Source organism: Macrotis lagotis, chromosome 8 (genome assembly GCF_037893015.1).
Source record: "Macrotis lagotis isolate mMagLag1 chromosome 8, bilby.v1.9.chrom.fasta, whole genome shotgun sequence".
Classification (NCBI taxonomy): domain Eukaryota; kingdom Metazoa; phylum Chordata; class Mammalia; order Peramelemorphia; family Peramelidae; genus Macrotis; species Macrotis lagotis.
This window is the reverse complement of record NC_133665.1, coordinates 64,587,192-64,609,526: the sequence shown is the minus strand read 5'-3', so window position 1 is coordinate 64,609,526 and position 22,335 is coordinate 64,587,192. Positions and strand designations below refer to the sequence as shown.

The window sequence follows — 22,335 nt, the reverse complement described above, 5'->3', positions numbered from 1 at the left end:
TTACATTCTTTGGATCATAGCATTATGAAAAAAGTTCTTTGAAAGTATTAAAACCCTATAGGGATGTGTGTTTTTTTATTCTTCTGATCTTACAGCAGTGGCTTAATGGGATTCTCTCAGGAATTCTTAGTACTTATACTTATCACTTATCCTCTGTTCTTATCACCCCTAAGAAGAATCATTGTTTTTGAGAAATAAAGGCGGTCATAGAACTTTCTACACAAGATCTCCAAGTGCAAAGCCAGGAATGTGGCAGTTTGTGGACTCTTTATGTCTTAGGTGGTGTGGTAGAAAGATTAGGATTCTCCTACGTTGCCTCCATGTCTCAAGGATATGGCCACCAGAGGTCCCCCATTCTATGTGCATAGACAGTATGATATGATATAAAAAATATGGGAATGCCAATTGACCAACCTAACTCTCCTATTAGGCTTGAGCAATCATATGTACATGTATATACATATATATACATATATACATATATATATATATATATATATATACATATTTTCTATGTAACCCCAATTCCAAAGTGCTTACATATAGATTTAAAAGGTTAGATTAGAAGATTCTTAAGGTCCATCCCTGGCAGACAGGAATTCTCCTAAAATTTTTAGGATTATAGGTCTTACTTTTTTATCTCTAAAATGAAAGAGTTGGGTGCTAGATAATTTTTGTGACCCTATCTAACTCTAGATTTTATGGTCTTAGAATCATAGAATATAGACATTAGAGATCTTCTAGTCCCAACCCCTTCATTTTATAGGTAAGGAAACCAAAGCATAGAGAAGTTAAGTGACTTGTCCAGGATCCCATAGCTTGTAAATGTCTGGCAAAAAATGAATCCAGGACTTCCTGATTCCAAGTCCAGTTCCCTATTCACTATACTGTGCTATCTCTCAGTAAGGTTGAATAGAAAAGTTCATATATGGGTTACCACTTCACAAGTACAGGATGGAAGAGATGTGGTTTGGCAGTGGTGTTAGAATGAAGAGCTCTATATGGGATCCACGTGATTGGTGTGCTTTATGAAATGTGGAATCAGAACTGTATGTAAATATTCCATATGAATCTGATCAGAGACAACTTGTCAAATATCATGCTGAAAATGTAGCCTAAGATAGCAGTCAAGTGAGGGGCTCAATGGCCTGTGAGGTCTTTCTTGCTCCAGTCTATCATCTTATGAATTTCTTCTTATTAGAAGTAACTCATTTCAAACTGTTTAGTTCCTTTTTTGGACCCCAATTCTATCTAATGCATTGACTAGCCATTCTAGCACTTTATCATCCACACATCCGATAAACATTCAAAGTCACTGTTTTACCATGCTGAACAGTACAGACTGAGAACAGAGCTCTGTTTAAACACTTTAAAATCATTGCAGAAAGTGGCAGGTACAGTGACATCTCTCCCCTTGCCAGAGTTGTGGTTTATGTATGTTATTTTTATTTCACTGCTCTAATATGCTTTCTTACATTTATGTGGCTATTTTACAAATAGCAGCAGCAGAAGGAGGAGACATTCCCCGGTTAGTTTTGCAACCAAAAAATCCTTGATGTCATCAGGAACAACATGGCAGAAAAACAAAGAGGAACCATTTTTCATTTGAAGTCATGCAAATGAAAAATTTCTCTCTGATCTCATTAATCACAAGTAGTAATTGTTAACAGCATTAAAATAACTCATTCTACAAAATATTATCTTGGGATGTACTGGACTGGATGTCAGAGGACTTGAGTTCTATCTCAGCTCTGCCTGCAACTAAATTAAATGACCTTGGACAAGTCACTGGCTTCTTTAACGTAGGATTGTGGACCCAAATAACATAATAAGATCTCACAAATACTATAGTTCTGTGATAGCCTCCAGTATAAGAAGTATAGGTTTTTAAAATAGTTATATCAGCACTAAAAGCCATTGAAGAGAAAGTTACAATATGTTTCTTATTTTAAGACAGTCCTGTATTTCAAGAATATGTTTGAATGGGTGATTTCAAAACCTGAAGCAGTTTTAAAATAGCTCTCTAGAGAAAAACCAGGACTGAATTTCAGAATTTGCTCTCTTGTAACATTAACAGGTCTTGGGAAAGATTTAGGGTTCTCCAGGTAAATCCAAACAGATGGATTGTTTTAGGAGAGCCGTGGGGAGGTTTAGGCTCAATCTCTTGCATTTTCTTGATCATCAGAGGCATTACTAGTCTGGCTCAGATGCTTCTGGAATTCCAAAGACATGTTTATCTTCTAGTTTTTCTACTGAAATGGACTCATTTTTGAGACCGTAAGATTGTTCATGGAAGTACATAAAATTCTATATCTTGTGATCTGGTTGCACTCAACAATATTTTCTTATCACCCAGACAGCATAGTGGTAGTGTTATTTTTTTTTCCTGAAGTCAACTCTATATTTAAAAAAAGTAGGAGAAAGAATTTAAATGAATAACAATGAATAAAAAATGTATACTTTAGAAAGTTTTCAAGATTTCATTTTTAATAGATAATATATCTTTTGGATTTATTCAATCACTTCTTTGGCAGAGATTGACTTAATTATTTGTTTTCTGTGGCACAACAAGATCCTCTAAGCATCTTGGGAATATCAATACAAAATTATAGTTACCAAGAAATCAGAACTTGTATAGCTGTTACTTCAAAGAATATGACTTTTCTTTCCTTCCACCTCCATCTCATTTCCAACTGTTAATAACCTATCATTCAAGGGCTAGTTCAAATGCTATTAACATTTCTATTCTTCTAGCTAAAATCTGATCTCATAGTTCTGAATATTCATTTATATATTTATATTCTAATTTTAATTTTCTGAATATATTTTATTGTACTACTTGATTATAAGTGTCTTGAAGGCAGAGACTATCATCAGTTATCACAATACATTGCACAGTTATTTCAAATGAGATGTTCTGGTGACATCTCATGCTCAGTACATCCAAAATTGAATTCATTATCTTTCCTCCCAAACCTTCTCCTCTTTCCTAAGCACCTACACCCCACTCTTGAAGGTTTATAATGTTAGAATTAACCTCAATTCTTCACTTCTTTGACCTGTAGAGCTAATTGGTTGCCAAAAACTAGTTTCTACTTTCACATATGGAATGAACCCTTCTTGCCACTCACAGAGGATATCCTCTTAAATCAGGCCCTGACAAACCCTGGCCTAGATTAGTCTACAACCTTCTAATTGGTACACTGAGGAGAAAGTTTTTTCTTAAACGCACATCTAGCTATGTGACTTCTCTGCTCAACCAATATCAAGAGCTTTCTATTGCCTCTAATCCATTTAGTTTTTAAAAACCTAAATGACCAGACCCCATTCTGTCTTCCCTGCCTTAATTTTGTTAACTGGTCAGACTAGTCTTTTCTCTGTTTCTCACACATGATCCTCTAAGTCTTGTCTTCATGTCTGTCTCATTTGTATAGAAAGATTTTCCTTTTCATTCAGTCTCATCATGTCTCTAGCAAACGTTTCTGTATAAGACCTTACCTTTTCCAACCAATTGCTAGCATCTCCCCTTCAAAACTATTTTGGATTTAAGTATTTTGCATACAAATATCCCTTCCATATTACCGGAATTAGATGGGTTCAGTGCGCCTGTGATCTGGAAAATCTGTAAAAAAATTTTTGCTTCTCCCTTTGTATCAGAAAAGAAGTCTGAATTAATGTGCTATTGGAAGATAAAATATACTGACATAAAAATACTGAAATAGATTTTATGTATTCCTGAGTTTCTAAACTTTTTATGTATTGTCTATTAGCCTTCATGTGTTTGTCTGAGACTTCCACAAAACTTGGCCCAAATTCCCATTTAATTTCCCAATTAATTTCTTTTGCTGACCTCCAATATAGCAAAAGTTCAATAGGGAAAGTTGTAATATGGAAGGAATAATTGTATTTTTTTCTCTTTATATCTATTCTGTACATATTTATATATTGTTGCCTATACCATTTGAATATGTAAGCTCCATTTGAGTGAGGGTTACTTATTTCTTTGTACTTTTTTCTCCTAACAACCAATATAATGTCTGGTCCATGGTAAATACTTAATACTTATTGATTAATTTCACCAAAAAATATTTCTTGAATGAATAAATAAAATTGTTTTGTGGATTTTTTTATATCACTCGATAGAATAAATTTCAGGTTAAGTCATGTGAACTTGGACAAGTCTTTTCCTTTCTCCTTCACTTTAGCTTCCTCATTCATTAATTGGACAGGTAGGAAGTTTCTTGTTCAATCTGAAGCTCTGCCTCTTTGCCAGCTCTGACATCTATGATTCCATGTTTCTTTATTGGGATTCTGAAATGAATTTAAGAACATAAGAAATGATGCTTTAAAGCAAGCCATCTGTCTATCCAACCATCTAGTCATCCATTCTAGTATTCACTAATAATGGTACTAAGGTATATTTTGAATAAAAATTCATTTATTTTTCAAGATGCTGATCTTTAATAAATAATTTCTCACTGTGTCTTTACTAACTTGTTATTGATTTCTCATTCATGGATTTATTTTTACTCTTTTTTAAGTGCATAACCTCATAGGTTTTTGTCTATTTTCTTTCATTAACATGACTAGTGTGGAAATATGTTTTGCATGATTGCACATGTATAACCTATACCAAATTTCTTACTGTCTTAGGGAGGAAAAAAATTTGGAACTCAAAATTTAAAAAAAAATGTTAAAATTTGTTTTTAGGAAAAATAAAATGTTATTCAAAAAAAGTACGGAAAATCAAATCTATATTTTCTCTGTCTTACAAGTTCCCCAAGTTTCTTATTTGTGCTCTCTCATTTACTCATATAAGCACTTACTTTCCTGAGTCACATCTAAAATGGATTTTATGAGTGACAATAATTCAAATATCTAGATCCTGGACTGCTGTTTCCCTCAAAGGCTTAGAAATTCTGCATTCAGTGTTGATCAATTCGCTAGTGATGGATAACATAAGTCCTTTGGAATTTTCATGGATAAGAGTAAATAAATCTTTCATTGTTGCAGTATTGCACCTACTATGTACAATGGTCTGCTTCTGTTCAATTCACTTTGTAATCAGTTCATATAAGTCTTCCAGGTTTTTCCAAAGCTATCTTGCTTGTAATTTCTTATAGCACAATGGTATTCCAACACTATTCATTTAGCAGAACTTGTTTAACCATTATCTAATTGATGGGCATCTCTTCAATTTCCAATTCTTTGCTACCATAAAAAAGAATTGCTGCAGGTATATCGCCATAATCTCAGTTTTTGAGATTACCCTGAAACTCCTATTCTTGTATCTCTTTCTCTTTCTCACTCCAAAATCCTCATTCAATCATGACTTTCAGATCTTCCACTATCTTCTTTTCCTATTATATCAATAATATTTTGTCTTCACTGGCTTCCTTTCATTGTCTTGACTCTCTGGTCAAGTAGAAATGGTTGATCAGTTTACCAATCCAAACACTCTCCCTTGAATCCCTTTTCCTTTATTTCTGTTTATGCCTGTCAAACCTCAACCCTTAGGGTATTCCTCCATCATTTCTTTTTCTGTTTTTACTCTTGTTTATGCTGAACACTACTGGAGAAAGTTACAGTTACATTGACTTGATCCACTACAAATTTATGCTATATAATGTCAATTGAACCCTTACTTCTGTTTTGCATTTCTTTTGTTTTACCATGTACTCATGCTGTCTTCACAATAGCTGTTCTAAATCTTCCCATTTTTTCTTATGCCTCTTCCTTCCCCACTCCATTATAGCAGAGGATCTTGCTTCTCACTTTCCTGGAAAAAAGATCATCTACTGTGAACTCCTCTTTAACATCTCAAACTGCTCCATTCCTTCCCTAGAAGAAATGTCAATTAGTGAGTTTTAGAAATAGGCATGGTCTTCATTACTGGCTCCATGTAAGTACAGACCACCATGCTTTATTTGCCCACAGTATTGAATCCCTCGAAATCAATTTCACTTTAATGAGCATTATCCTAAAGGCATAGGGGAAAAAAATTTAGCAACTGGTGACTTAAGAATAGTTACTTAACAAGGAATTTAACAAGAAACTCCCAGGATGTTTATAAAATGAAACATGATTGAAATTTTAAGCTGCCCATTTTTTTTCCCTCTATAGAGTTGTAGTTACTTTGGTATCCTATGTTTCTTTTCTTGTGGCATGTGAATAACACTCTTAAACTTTATTTATTTTATACAGACATATATATATATATATATATATATATTTGTATTCACACGTGTACACAAATATAGTTATTTGTCTGTGTGTGTGTGTATATGTATGTGTGTGTGTGTGTGTGAATGTGTGAGAGAGAGAGAGAGAGAGAGAGAGAGAGAGAGAGAGAGAGAGAATATACTGTAATTGTGATTTTATCAGTGTAAGAGTCTCTGAAAAGGAACCTCCTCCACCATGTCAGATTAGCGTCTGTTTTTGAACTTACAACGTTAAGAAGGTTGCTTAGGGACACTGAGACATTTTAAAGTGATCTACCAGAGAGGTTCAATGACAAAGCTAGAATGCATCAAAGGTAAGATTTGAACTAGAACTTCTTGCTTCTTTGTTTTTAGTATGCCATGATGCCTTTCATCTAATTGACTGGTTGATGTCCTTTGCTCTCAAAGAGAAACAAAGTGACATGACTGAGTTGGAGTAAAGGCAGAGTGTATCTGACTTTGGTGGTCAGATCAATGCAAACTTGGATTGCTCTACCATAGGTTCAGCACAAATAGTCCAGGTGAACAATTGGAGTGAAGATATCTTAAATTTGTGCATCTCACATTTTTCTTTTTGAGCTACTGCAGTTCTGCTTCCCTCTTATATCTTTGATATAGGCACATCATCTGGGCAGTTCTTTCCCAGTGTCTCCCATGTCTCACAGTCTATTCCAGAGCTCTTCGGCAAGACCTTGAGAATGTTCTTGTATCACTTCTTCTGATTTCCATGTAAGCACTTGCTTTGAATACTTATCAAAATAGTCTTTTTGGCAAACATATTTTTGGCATTCTAATAATATGTGCTTTTTTGCAGAAGAGCTGGAATCTAGGTAGTTTAGCTCAACAAAGGACCTCAGTTTCTGGTATTGTCCGATGATCTTTAGAATCTTCCTAAGAAAAGGCAAATGGAAGAGATTCAGTTTCCTGGCATGGTGCTGGTATACTGTTCAGGTTTCACAGGCACATAATAATAAGTTAAGCACAATGGCTCAATTTGTTAGGCAATCTAATGCCTCCTTTTCTCAGGCATTGTATGAATCAGCCTCATCATTTAAGTGTACATTTCCTTTCATGTGAATTATTTCTAAACAGATGACTTCCAAATCTATTTATCTAGCCCCAGTCTCAATTCTGAAATTAGGTACCACTGTGCCAATATGTGCCAACTGATTCCAATTGGATGTCTCATCATCAACTCAACTCTGTTCATTCAAAATGGAATTCACTATTTCCACTTCCAAACCAATTCATTCTCCAAACATCCATATTTCTATTGAGGGCATTACCAGCTAGATCTCTATTTTCTAATTTATAAAACAAGGGAATTGGACTAGTTAATTTCTTAGGTTCCTTCTAGCTCTAAAGCTATTATCCTTCCAGTCATTCCAACGTTCACAACCTTGGAGTCATTTTTTATTTCTGCCTCTCATCATATCCAATTAATTGCCAAGTCTTAGTGACTCTCCTGGCATGGAAGTTTGCATGTCCACCCTTTTTTACTCTCTTCACTCTAGTTAAGGGTCCTGTCAGCTCTTTACTGAATGATTGCCTCCTATTTGGTCCTCCCACTTTCAGGCTTTCCTTTCTCTCAGATGTCACATGTTTTTTTTAAGGTTGTTTTTTTTTGCAAGGCAAATGGAGTTAAGTGGCTTGCCCAAGGCCACACAGCTAGGTAATTATTAAGTGTCTGAGACCGGATTTGAACCCAGGTACTCCTGACTCCAGGGCCAGTGCTTTATCCACTGTGCCACCTAGCTGCCCCCAGATGTCACATATGTCTCACAATCTTATATGTCACTCAAGCTTCTTAAGACACAGGTTAGACAATATCAACTTCCTATTTCCTCAAGGATAAAATATCCTGTCATTAAAGTCTTTATATGCATTCTCCTTCTTCTCTTTTCAGACATTCCATTTAACTCCCCTTCATACTTTGTACAATCTGGCCCAACTGGAGTCTCAATTCTTCTCTGAACTTATATTTCATCCCCTTCCTCTCTACTTTTATACAAATGCTCCCCACATACCTGAAACACATTTCTTCTTCCATCAGTGCAGATAACTAACTGCTCTGTAACTTATGCTCTTAGGCTGTGACCTGGGACATTGAAAGGTTAAATGACTTGCCCAGAGTCACACAAACAGTATGTCAGAACTTGGACTGGAGTCCAAGTTTTCTTGATTCTAGGTTGGCTATCAATACCAGTACCTGATATTCTGTCAACTTTATTTCTTTTAAGACTTGTCTTTTTAAAGGTTCAAGAAATATCCCAGAATATAGTATCATATAATTTAGTGAAAAAAAATCCCAATATCTATGACAAAATCTATTGTTTCCCCCTGTCCACATATAACCTGCTTTTTAATGTTCCCACTGACTTGTTTGCACCTGCTCAGTATTCCAGGTGTTGGAATTGATTCCTACTTTCACAACAGTTGAGTGGTGTAGTGAATAGAGCAACAGAAATAACAGAAAACAAACCTGGAACTATTACTATCCCTGTGATGTTAGGCAGGTTCCTTTTCCTCTTTGGGTCTTGGTTTCCTCTTATAAAATGAGGGGGGCTGAATAAAATGATATCAGGTTCTTTTTCTTCTTTATTTCAAATCTCATGATCTTACAGTGGTTCATAGTATGTTGGAAGCAGAGTAATGCAGCCAAAATCAAGCGATGGATTTGGAGTTAAATGACTTGTGTTCAAATGCCATGTGACCCTGAGCAAGTCACTACACAACTCTGGGACACAATGGATTATGTGACACCTGAAGTCCTTTGCCAGCTCTCATTCTTTTTTTTTTTTTTAGGTTTTTTTTTGCAAGTCAAATGGGGTTAAGTGGCTTGCCCAAGGCCACACAGCTAGGTAATTATTAAGTGTCTGAGACCATATTTGAACCCAGGTATTCCTGATTCCAAAGCCGGTGCTTTATCCACTGCGCCACCTAGCCACCCTACCAGCTCTCATTCTAAGGGAATGAAAGATTTATTTAGCACCTATTTCATATATATATATATATATATATATATATATATATATATACACACACATATACATATACACATATACATACACACACACACACACATATATATATATATATATATAGTACTACTTTTATAAATAACTCATTTGATCCTCACAATAACCTTGTAAAGATAGGTGGTGTTATTATACTCATTTTTAAAGTTGAGGAAACTGAGCAAATGGAGGCTAAGTGATTTGCTCAGGGTCACACTCTAATATCTGAGGCTTTGATTTGAACTCAGATCTTCCAGAGTCCAAGTCCAGCATTCCATCCACTGTGCCACCAGCTGTCTCATGAGTCTATAGCTTTATTTTTCCTGGTTTTCAAACCTCTCTGAATTGCTGTTTGCCCATCCTCACCAGGTCTGTATATTCTGACTTGTCTTCCTGATTCAGATTCATGATTTTGAATTTGTCTTCTGTTCTTGGATATACTTCTCCCCTCCCCTATTCTAAACTCACTAAATAAACCTTTGACTCTTCCTCCTTTATCTATCTGGTCCATACTTAGAGCTGCCCTTTGTCTTCTGTCCATGATGCTCTGCTTCATGCAGTCATTGTGACTGCCAATTGTGTGTTCATTCTGCCCATCCTGTCCTTGAGAGTCTCTACTCTCTCATCTTTCATATCTTTATTCTGATGGGATTCATTTTTTTTTAAAAATTACTCTATCTGTGTAAAGAAGCTCCTGTCTTCATTTGGTTATGCAATTCTGTTCCATCTTTCTTGAGGTGTGGGAAACAGAAATTCACACAGTATTCTGGGTACATGGCAGGAAGGTCTGATACTGTTTTCTGTTTTGTTTCCAATACCCTTCCAGATGATGATGACAATACATTTTTGTAGCACTTAACACTTTTCAAAATACTTTTATGTCCATTATCTCATTGGATCCTCAAATAAGATAATGGAATTCTTCCTGAAAGAAGCAATCATTAGAGGACTCCTTCAGCTTCCAGCAGGACCCTTCTGTGACTGAAGTGGGCTTTTCCCTCCTCTCCTATTCTAGTCACCTGAAGTGGACTTTCCCCATCCCCCATTAAAGCAACCTAAAGTGAGTTTTGCCCCTACGTGAAGTGGGTTTTGTATAACATGGGCTAGACTGTCATTCCAGAATTCAAATTAGAATCTTGGGGAAAAGTATCTCTTATTGGGACAACACTTGTATAAGGATTAGCAGATTTCTACCTCTTCTTGCCTTAAATCTTAAGGTTCAGAACTACCATCTCTATTTGCCTAGCCCCAAAATCCCTTTCCTCTAATGCATTTCCTCAAACTCGTATCTTGGTGCATTTTACTCCTGCCCAGTCCATATATCCTGTGCTTATGCCTTCTGGAATCCCTACAAAATTCCTTTTATCCTCAACCTTTTCTTTAACATGGTTTCTATTTTCTGGCACTTACCAAAACCTGGCTTTCTCTTGATGACTCATTCCTTATCACATTCACCATTAATGGCCATTCCTCTTATAGAGGGAGAAGAGGAATCATTTGCTCCCTTTAACTCTTTCTAGGCCCTTTCTGATTTAATAGTTGAGTAACTGTTTTTTTCACTGAAGTGATGATATTGTGGTCCTCCAATTGTTGTTGCAGTTATCAGTGTCCCTTCAAGGGACTTCTGTCCTTACTATTCAAAAAATTCAGAAGGCCACTTAGAGCCATAATCACAGAATGTCAGAACTAGAAGATACCTCAGAACATAGAATGTTAGAGCTAGTGTGAGCCCTGGAAATAGTCTTTGAACTTCAAGGGACCTGAGAACATAGAATGTTAATCATTTAGTCCAACCTCCTTGTATACTAATACTGCTGCTGAATTCTTTCTTTAGTATGCTTTATCTAATTTTATTTTATGAAAACAATACTCAACACCCTCTACTCTCTTCTTTATAAAAGAAAAATAAATAATTTTGCTGCCTTTTAATTGTTCAAAGACTATTCTTCTTTTAAGGCATGGGGATTCAGAGGGAAGCAAAGGCTTCTTTTCAACTTTTTCCCTAGTGATCACAATTGGAGTGCATGAAGGCCACAGAAATCTTTACATTTCAAAGAATGATGGAGCTTTTAAATAACTATTTGCCTACAAGCATGAAATGAGAGACTAACTCTCTGTGTTTCAGGTGTGTAGGCCAGGGGTAGAGTTCTTGTGTGTGCCACCTGATGGAAGGGGAATGGACAGTTAGGGGGATGATTTTCCTTAGCAACTGTTTAGCAACTAGCTTCTTGAGTTAGGGTGGGGATACACTTCAGGAAGTGTTAGAACAGGATATTTTGGATAGGAAATGAGTGAGGTTCATACCACTGGGTCTTTCTATGAGTATTCTGAGAGTCCTCTAGGAACTGTTTGAAATCTTTTCAGTAGAAAAGAAGCAGCTCCTTTGTATTAGTTTTTTCCTTGGCTATGGTTACCCCACAGGGGACCTTCATAATAATGTTGTTCCAAAGGGATCGTGCTACTTAATGCCTTAGTTTATACTTTCTTAATTATAATATAACAAGAATGTTTGTCCTTTTAAACATTCTAGGCAGAGATGAGTTCCCTCATATGGAACAGTTATGACTATCATGATTTTCAGCTGCTAACATCACAGTGATAACTCCATTACACAATATAGCAGAAAAAGCCCTGGAATAGTAGTCAGGAGACCAGGTTTCTATCCTGGCTCTCCCACTTATCACCTGTATGACTAGGAGCAAGACACTTAAACTCTCTGGGCCTAAGACAGTTCATCTGTAAAGCTAGGAAATAATTTGCGCCTAGAGTGGCTAAATTGTCCTGGTCAAGTTTGGTTAGTGCCAATATAACTCTAGATCATAGGTCAGCAGATTAGGGCCTGTGGGCCAAATCTGAGCTGTTAAACTGTGTTTAAGAATGTCAAAAACCATTCTTAGTAATAGCAAAAATTAGACTAGGGTGGGATTTGACCCTTGGGCTATAGTCTGTTGATCCCTGTGAAACTAGACTAAGGATTTTTAATGTTTTAAAATTTTTTTGATAATTGTATTTCAATAAAATCATTTTCTTTTATGTATTTAACTCCATTTAAAAATATTCAGAGAAGGGGTACATGAAATAAACCAAAAGGTTAAAGTCTTTCTCGATCTCTTTTCCTATCTTTCCAGTAAAGAAAGTCCCAAGAATAGTGAATTCAGAGCAGATGTGGGTTTAAATTCCCATTTCACCTTTACTAGCTGTGTTGACCTTGAACCATTTTTCTTTCTTTTGACTTCTGTTTCTTCATTTGTCAAATAAGGGACTGTCTTCTGGCTTTCACATTTTATGTTCTCCATTCTAAAGTCCTTTCCAGTTCTAATATGCTTGGATGAAATTGCCATGCCTACAAAGTCTCTCTCTGTTAGAGGAGTTATCCTTCATACCACTGCCCCCATTTCCACCTAGACATAAGGAGAACAACATTTCTGAATCTGTATATAATATCAACAGCTCTGTAAAGTAATCATAATAGTAGCAGTCATAATATCTCACATTTATATAACACTTCTGACTTTACAAAGCACTTTCCTTTCCAGTTGTACAGCTATGAGAATTATTTGGAAGATAAATCCACATCTTCTAATGATGTGTGATACAGCTGGTAACTTGTATCTGCCGTAGTGTTGTTTAAAGACCTTTTGACTATATACTGTATCCTCAGCACTTCAGATAACTTAAAGGAAGATGTATTGATTTTCTGGGTCCTGCTGTGAGTTGGCATTTAGAGAAAGATAGTGACTCAGCTGCCCCTTACAAACCCATAGGAACTGATGTATGAGAATTGCCCTAGGCTGTATAGTCTTTAAAAAGAAAGAAAGGGGAAAAAATCCTTGTAACAATTGCCATTTTTTAGTCATTATGAGGCAAAGAAAAAAAACATTTGAATTCTATTGAATATTTAGAAATGAAACAGATTTTGAGCCTTTTGTATCTTTAAAAGATCCAGGCCTAAAGGAATTAAAGCCATAAAAGAAGAATATTTGGTTCAATGTTATGTGTCATCAATTTAAAAATATTTATATGTGTAGAATGGGACAGTTAGGTGGTGCAAGCGAATGGAGAGCTGGAGTCAGGAAGATCTGAGTTCAGATTTGGTCTTAGACACCAGCTGTGAAACCCTGGGAAAGTTACTTGACCCAATTTGCCTCAGTTTTGTCAGTTAAAAAATGGGCTGAAGAAGGAAATGGCCAACTACTCCAGTATCTCTGACAAGAAAATTCCAAATGGGGTATGAAAATTCAGACATGACTGAAATGATTTAAAAAAATTCCAAATGTGTAGAATACATAGTAAAATAGTGTTAGGTGCTAGTGATGTTGCAAAGAAGACCTCCTTGAGTTTGACAGTCTGTCCAGTAGAGGAAATACCATACAAATATGAATATATTTAAGTGCATAAGGATATTAAAATGAAGTCATGAAATCAGATGAAGGAGGGCAATAGCGGGCATTCATTTTGTTATATTCTGTGAAGGAATGAGATTTTATAAAAACATAAACTCTAGCTTTACATTAGTATAACAGCTGGCAAAAGGTCAAAAAGAATAGCTGAGTGGAACTTAAACAATTACCAAGGTAAAACATTTTGTTAGAAAGAGACCTGTAGAATCTGAGAGACTTCTCTTTTTTTGTGGGTCTCAGTTCTTTAACCTGAAATGAGGGAATATTGCTAGCCTTTGGGGAACCGTAAAATCCTAGAAACAATTTAATAGAAATGAAAGGGACCATTTCCTCTTATCTTTTAAAGCCAGTACATAGGCTCATTTTCCTTCCTATTTCTGCTTCTTTACCATGACCTATAACTACAAGGTCTCATGATTCTTTTTCTTCTCTCTTTGTTGTCAACTTTACTTCATATTATCTTCTGGGTATTAACCTTACCTCTATGCCCAGTGTTTTTGTTCAGTGACCATAGCATAACTATTTTATCCATGGAGTTTTCTTGGCATGGATTCTGGAATAGTTTGCTATTTGATCCAGTGGATTGAGGCAAATAGAGACTAAGTGATTTGCGTAAGGCCACACTAGCTAGTAAATATCTGAGACCAAATTTTAACTCAGGTCCTCTTGACCTTCAGGCCCAGAACTCTATTAATGGAGCCACCTAGATGCCTCAACTATATTTAACAACAAAATACCCAGTCTACTGCTTTATGGAGGAGATTCAGAGCATAAAGTGTGAATTTTCTCAGCCCATCAGCCTTCTTTCTCTCTAGTCATTAATGTTGAGCTATACCTGCTGTTCCTTAAGTCAATTCAAGTCAATAAGCATTGATTAAGTTTTGACTACCTGTCAGGCAATATGCTAAGTGCTGAGACTACAAATGCAGAAATAAAGACAGTCTTTGTTTGCAAGGAGAAATTTTAATAGGATAAAGTGTGTGTGTGTGTGTGTATGTGTGTGTGTGTGTGTGTGTGTGTGTACGTACGTACCTGTGCAGGAGCTTGGTAGTAAGGATTGAAGGTCAAAGAAGAATGAAGACATGGTTGGCCTCAGTGCTTCCATTAAAGTGGATATTCTGGGAGGACTCAGTCAATCCTTGGCAGGAGCCTCAGAAGAGTTGGGGGTGAGGAGACCATGTGGCATGGTAGAGAAATTCTGGAGTCTCAGGAATACATCCCAAAGAGGAATTATTAAAGCTTGTCTCTCCCTATGTTCCCTTGCTTCTATCCCCTCCTGCTTTCTCTAGTCGTTATCTCCTTTTTAAAAAATGCACTTAAAATCTCTTCCTTCCCATCTGTCTACAGGTATATTATGTCTTGCCAATCCCTTAAAAAATGCCCCTCTTATAATCTTCTAACTCATCAAGCTACTATTCCATCTTTCTTCATTCCATTATACTAAAATTTCTTTAAAAAAGTAAATTTCAAGCCAGGCAATTTAGTAGCAGCTCTAATAAAATTTTCGTGAATATAGAGGCTAAAACTATTAGCATATATGAAATATAGGGATTGGTGGTGACAGTAAGTATTGTGGTAGTTATACTTTCTCCCTACCCTCAGTTTTCCCAAAATCTTGCCCTAAGATTCCCCCTAAACTGAAATTGATTATAAATGACCTTGGAATTGCAAAATCCAGTGACTTTTTTTTTCAGTTCTCAAAAACCCTTGATGAATACATCTACTGAAAAGATTGACTGCCCCTTCCTATTTCTTTTTTCCCTTAGCAAATATTCTCTTCTTTCTCTGTCAATCATTTTTCTCCCCTTCATGTTCCATCTTGTTCCAACCATTTAATAAGGGTATTTCTCAAAATCTTTCCTTGGTCCTTTTTTTTTTTTTCTTTTTCTTCTTTATAGTCTTTCCTGGAGAAAGTTCATTCATTCCCATGACTCCAAATATGTGTTCCAAATATATTTCCAAATCTGTATTTCCATTGCTGCCCTTTCTTCTTTTTGAAATCCTGACCTGTATCTCCAACAGATTTTTATCTGCTTGCTTTGCAGTGACTTCTCACTCATATATTCCGTTTACCTCGGGAAGCCTAACCCTTTCAAGCAGGCATATCCAATCTGTGGATCTTTTGGCCTTCCACTGCAGAAGGAGAGGCCCATTTCTGCTGCCCAAGTTGAATTTGTTGTGGTACTCATTTGGAAGTGTGGATTGCATTATATTTATGAATGAATATTGAATTCTTTATGTGCCCTTAGGGGGTTATTGTTGGGTGATTTGACCCAGAAGAGTTAAAAGGTTGGATAACCCCGCTCTATACCAATGATTCTCAAAATGTAGTCTGATGATCCCTGAGATTCCTTGAGACCCTTTCAGGGGATGTGTGAGGTTAAACAATTTTTATGATAATATTACAATCCTTTAAATATTAATATATAACACATAAAAATCTTTGGGGATCTTCAATAATTTTTATTAGTCTAAAGGGTTCCTGAGACAGAAATGCTTGAGAATTGTTGCTCTAAAGGAAGATGGTAATATTTCTCCTAACATGGAATACAATGTTGTCATATTTTCTGTTTGGTTCTTCAGTCCACTGACTAATGGCAACTTGTATTTCTATGACATTTTGTGGTTTGCCAAACATTTTCTCATTACAACTCTGTGGGTAGGTAGTACAATTATGATTATTGCAAGAATGAAATCAGAGAAACTTGGGAAAATTTTTATAAACTGATGCAGCCTGAAGCAAGAATTTAGAGAACTGTATTTTCACAGGCTACAAAGATACCTGAAAGGAAGTTAAACTCTGAGTAGCTGAATAATTAATGATGATTTCAAAGAACCAATAATAAAACATACCTTTTCCCACATGGCAGAAAGATGGGCATCTTTTAGATGTCAAAAATTAATACTATGCTCTATATTATAGTCAGAAGTCTGCTAGAAACAATTTGCATGTCATTAATCTAATATCTACATATTTCTGGCTTAGAGATATATTTAACAGAAATTATTTCTTTTATTTCTTTATTTTCTAATTACAGGCAAAGATTGTTTTCAACATTCATCTTCTTGCAAACTTTTTTCTACCGCCCTCCCTTTCCTCTCTCCTTCCTATAGCAGCAAGCAATCTGATACAGGTTGCACATGTACAATAGTATTTAATGTTTCCATTTTAGGCATGTTGTGAAAGAGGAATTAGAACTAAGGAGGAAAAAAACATGAGAAAGAAAGAAAAAGCATTAAAGAAATTTTAAAAAGTGATCATAGCATGCTTTGATCTGCAGTCAGAATCACCAGTTATTTTCTCTGGTTGTTGTTGACATTTTTCATAACAGGTCCCTCATGATTTTCCTTAATCAATGAACTGTTGAGAGGAACTGCTACCATCATAGTTGATCATCTCTTAATGTTACTGTTAATTTGTACAATGTTCTCCTGGTTTTGCTCATATCACTCAGCATCTGTGCTTGGAAAGCAAGACTTTTCAGGATTTTCTGAAGTCTGGCAGCTCATGATTTCTTAGAGAACAATAGTACTACATCATATTCATATACCATAATTTGTTCAGCCATTCCCCAATTCATGGTCATCTGCTCAATTTCCAATTCTTTGCCACTTCAAAAAATAGCTGCTATGAATATTATTATACATATAGGTCTTTTCTCCTTATTTATGATCTCTTTGGGATATAGACCAAGTAATGGTATTGCTAGGTCAAATGGCATGCAGTTTTATTGCATTATTAGGCATAGTACTAAATTGATTTCCAGAAAGGTTGGATCAGTTCACAATTCCACCTACAGTGCATTAGTTCCAGTTTTCCCACATCCTCTCCAACATTATTTCTCTTTTTTGTTATCTTAAGCAATCTGATAAGTGTGAGGTGGTACAAGGTGCAAATTAAATGTTTTAATTTGCATTTCTCTTACCAACAAGTATTTGGAGCATTTTCATATGGATAGTTTTGATTTCTTTATCTGAAAAGTACCAATTCATAACCTTTGACTATTAGAAAATTGGAGAATGATTTGTCTTATAAATTTGACTTAGTTCTCTATATATTTTAGAAATGAGTCCTTTATCAGAAACACTTTGAAAAATTGTTTCCCATTTTTCTATGTTCCCTCTAATCTTATTATTGGTTATATTTGTGTAAAACATTTTAAATTTAATATAGTTGATTTTTTATTTTTATTTTTATTTTAATTTTTAGATTTTTTTTAAATTTTTAAATTTTTAATTTTAGATTTTAATATAGTCCATTTTGCTATTTATATTATTTTCTTTCTCTTGTTTGGTCATAAACTTCTTTCCTCTCCATGGATTTGACAGACTATTCCTTGTTCTCCTAATTGGTTCATGATATCACCCTTTATGTCTAAATCCTGTACCCATTTTGACCTTATCTGGGTATAACGTGTGAGATGCTAGACTGCCTAGTTTTTTCTCGCCATACTATTTTCCAATTTTCCTTGGACTTTTTGTCAAGTAGTGAGTTTTTAATTCTAAAAACTGTCTTTGAATTTAAGAAATGTTATTTCTTAATATTTTTAGTTTTATTTGTTGCTGTTGTTCATTTATGTTCAACTCTGCATGATCCCATTTGGGTTTTCTTGGCAAAGATGTTGACATAGTTTTGCCATTTCCTTTTCCTACTCATTTTACAGATGAGGAAACTAAAGCAAACAGCATTAAGTGACTTGGCCAGAATCACTTCAGTGCTGTGAGATATGGCTTTTTTTTTAGGTTTTTGCAAGGCAAATGTGGTTAAGTGGCTTGCCCAAGGCCACACAGTTAGGTAATTATTAAGTGTCTGAGGTCGGATTTGAACTCAGGTACTTCTAACTCCAGGGTTGGTGCTCTATCCACTGTGCCACCCACCTATCTGCCTCCAGATATGGCTTCTATATCAGATTCTCCTCTCCCTTCATAGTTGTTTTTCTTTGTCATAAGGGCTATCTGGATGATGGAGTGAGGAAAATAAACCTTTTTTTTTTTTTTAAAAAAAACACATCATGTTAAAAAAAAAAAAGAAAAAAAGTAAATCACCCTCTTCCCCTTTACAGATGTTGAAGAAAACTGATACTCAGAGAATTAAATGGTTTGTTCTAGCTTATGCAGCAAAAATAAGACTTGAATCAAGATTTCTCTGACCTCCCAAGTTCAATTCTTTTTCTCAAAGAGCTCACAATCTAATGAATCAAATGAGATAATATAGGAGAAAGTGCTTTGTAAATTTGTATGGTACTATACATATGTAATGTAAGTTTTTTAGATTGAGCAAGTTACCTTCCTTCTCTGAGCCTTATCTAAAATGGAGTAGGCGATCTCTTAGATTCCTTACATTTGTAAAGTTCTAGAGCCCTAATATATATATATATATATATATATGTTTGATGTAAAATTCTTCCTTCCTTTCCTTCCTTCCTTCCTTCCTTCCTTTTTTCTTCTTTCCTCCTTCCTTCCTTCCTTCCTTTCTTTCTTTCTTTCTTTCTCTCTCTCTCTCTCTCTCTCTCTCTCTCTCTCTCCTTCCTTCCTTCCTTCCTTCCTTCCTTCCTTCCTTCCTTCCTTCCTTCCTTCCTTCCTTCTTTCCCACCTTTTCTACCTTGCTTTCTCTCTTTTCTTTCTTTTTTTCCAACAACTTTCTCATTGTCTAAAATTTTACTCTCTCCTTTTTTATGAAAAAATAATATTTCTCCCTTTTTACTCTTCAGGATTATTCTTTTTGACATGAAAATTCAGAATGAAGCCAAAGCTTTTTAACTTAATTCAAGTGATCCCAATTGCAGTGGCATGGTCTCAGAAACCCTTACATTTCAATGGAATCTGGTGCTTACTAATAATAAATGAGACACTATCATTTGTATTTCAGTTATGTGTGGGCCAGAGGTAGTTCTGATGGAAGGGAGTAAGTAGACAGGCATGTCTTTATCCTTCCTCTGGAGGTTGCTCTAATAGCTTCTAACTAGTCTGTTCTCTCAAAGTCTTTATCTGGTGATCATCCATTAGACCACTCATCAAATCTCAGAGAAAGCAACTCTCAGATTGTGCATACCTACTTTCTTTTTGTGGTTTGTTGTTGTTTTATATAATCATTCAGTATTTTGAGTTCATTTAGTTTTCACCAAAGTCTAAAGGCTGGGGAAACCTGGCTCCAACAATATAAAATCATGAACAAAGTACTTAGCCTCTTTAGCCTGTTTTCTTACTTGTAAAATGTTTGTTGTGCCTATTTGATGGGCTTAGTTTTTTTTGGCAAGGCATTGGGGTTAAGTGAATTGCCCAAGGTCACACAGCTAGGTAATTATTAAGTGTCTGAGGCAGGATTGAACTCAGGTTCTCCTGACTCCAGGGCCAGTTCCCTATTTACTGAGCCACCTAGCTTCCCCTCATGGGGGTAGTTTTAAGGCTCAAATGACCTAATGTATATAAAGCACTTTACAAAGTGCTTTATGACTGTCTATCATCATTATCATCTTCATCATCATCCCCATCATTTTTATTTTGCAGATCCAGGAACCTATGACTGCGCCTCAAAGTAACCTGCCCTTGACCCAATTAATGAATAAGATACCAGATACTGAGGTCCTTTCTTAGACTAGATTGCTAAGTATTCAAATTCTGTTGCAGAGGGTGCAACTCCAATGAACTGACCATGCTATGTGAATGCCAAACAAATGCTTGTCAAAAAGACTATTTTATGGAGAACTCACACAGGGTAAGTGCTCACATGGTGATCAGAAAAAGTGATATATGGACACTCTGAATACTCTCAGGTGTTGTGTTTAGTGAGAAAAGAAGCCCAAAAGAAATGTGAAATTTACAAATTTAGAGTGCTCAAATTTAATGTTTAAATCTTCACATGAACTATTTGTGCCTAACCTATGGTAGAACATTCCGAGCTCATATTGGCCTGATCAGCCACAATCAGACAACGTGACTCTAACAACATAATATCATTTTGGTCCTCTTTGAGAACAAAGGACAACAACCAACCAACCAACCAATCAACCAACCAACCAACTAGGATTAGATGGTAGTTCTTTTAATTCTAGTCTGATTACCTCCCTTCCTTTCTCATAAACCTTAAGTAGTTCTCCATTGTCTGTGAAATAAATTACACATTTATATTTACATAATGTATATTTAACTTGGCATTCAGTGCCCTCTGCATTCTGACTCTGACCTTCCTACCTTTGCAGCTTTACCTCAAACAGTCTTGGTTTTTATTGTGTTGATTATCTCCTTCCCCTCCTAACTCAGGAAACTCTAGTGGCTCCCTATTATCTCTGAGATCAAATATAAAATCCTTTTTGACATGAAAAATCTTTCACAACTTGGCACTTTTTTCCCTCTTTTGTCTCCTTATAACTCATTGTTATTCAGCTATTTTCAGTCATGTCTGACTCTTGTTGATCTCATTGAGGATTTTCTTGGAAGGAATATTGTAGTGGTTGGCCATTTCCTTCTTCAGTTCAAGTCCAGATTTGAACTCATGAAGATGAGTCTTACTGACTCAAAACCTAGAGCTCTCTCTACTGCACAATCTTTCCTTTCAGTTTCAACATTTTTGTTTTGCATTGAATCACAAAATCATGAAATCAGAGGATAGAATGATTTTAGAGGTCATCTAATATGATCCATTTCATGGAATGTCAGAGGGGGAAGAAATTTTAGAGTAGCGATTCTTAACTATTTTTTTGTCCTGATCTCCTTTGAAATTCTGGTAAAGACTCTTCTCATAATATATACATATATATATATATATATATATAATCTATATAATGTGTATGTATATGTAAATATCTATAGCTATAATAAGTAAAGAAATTATTAAGCAATAAAAATAAGGTTATTTTTCCCCCCACAAGATCATGACACCCCCCCCAGAGTCTGTCCATGAACCTTAAGAACCCTAGCTTTAGCAAGTCCATCTCTGTCAATCAATCAACCAAAAAGTGCTTGTTAAGTACCAATTAAGTTCCTGGATCTATGCTAAGTACTGGAATTATAAAGATAATATGAAACTGTACCTGCTGTCAAGGAGTTTATGCATGAATGCCAGAGACATGAACCTATATTAGTAAGGACAGACAGAAGATATTCAAAATTATTATAAGATATTTTGGGGAGGTAGAACATTAGTACTGTTTTTCCCCATTCTGATAGTCTGTGATCATGGTAGCTTGGCATTATAACCTAAATTCATATTTGTATTGGAGCTTGTTTTTTCTTTTTCTTGACAGGATTCATATGAGGAGGTCTCCTAGGAGTATTCACATTGAATTAGAAAGAAATTGGAAGGCAGGAGGGAGTTTTATAATTCCCCATGTCCATTTGTGGCCAGAATACTTTAAATCACCCAACTTTTGCCCAATCCTAACTACAGTTGCAAAAATTTTATTGTCTATTGTGTGACCTAGTCATAAAAATTTCAGTATATTAGGTAACTGGCTGTTCTTTGGGGAAGAACAAACAACCATGTTCATTTGGGGATGCCTGTAGAGCAGAGGTTCTTAGCCTTTTTTTTGTTATGGGACTCTTTGACAATTTGATGATGATGCCTGGACTACTCCAACTCCCAGAACAATGTTTTTAAATTCATAGGATAAATAAAATAAAAGTAATAAAAATAAAAAATCACAATGAAATAAATTATATTGAAATACAATTATCAATTGTATTGATATCTATACACAT

At 35.5% G+C, this 22,335-nt stretch overlaps 1 protein-coding gene across 1 annotated transcript in view; it reads left to right on the top strand.

Annotated features, from left to right (window-relative positions):
• Nucleotides 1–22,335, top strand: part of HS3ST4 (heparan sulfate-glucosamine 3-sulfotransferase 4) — a 458,983-nt gene that overhangs the window by 5,329 nt on the left and 431,319 nt on the right. The window lies entirely within an intron of this gene.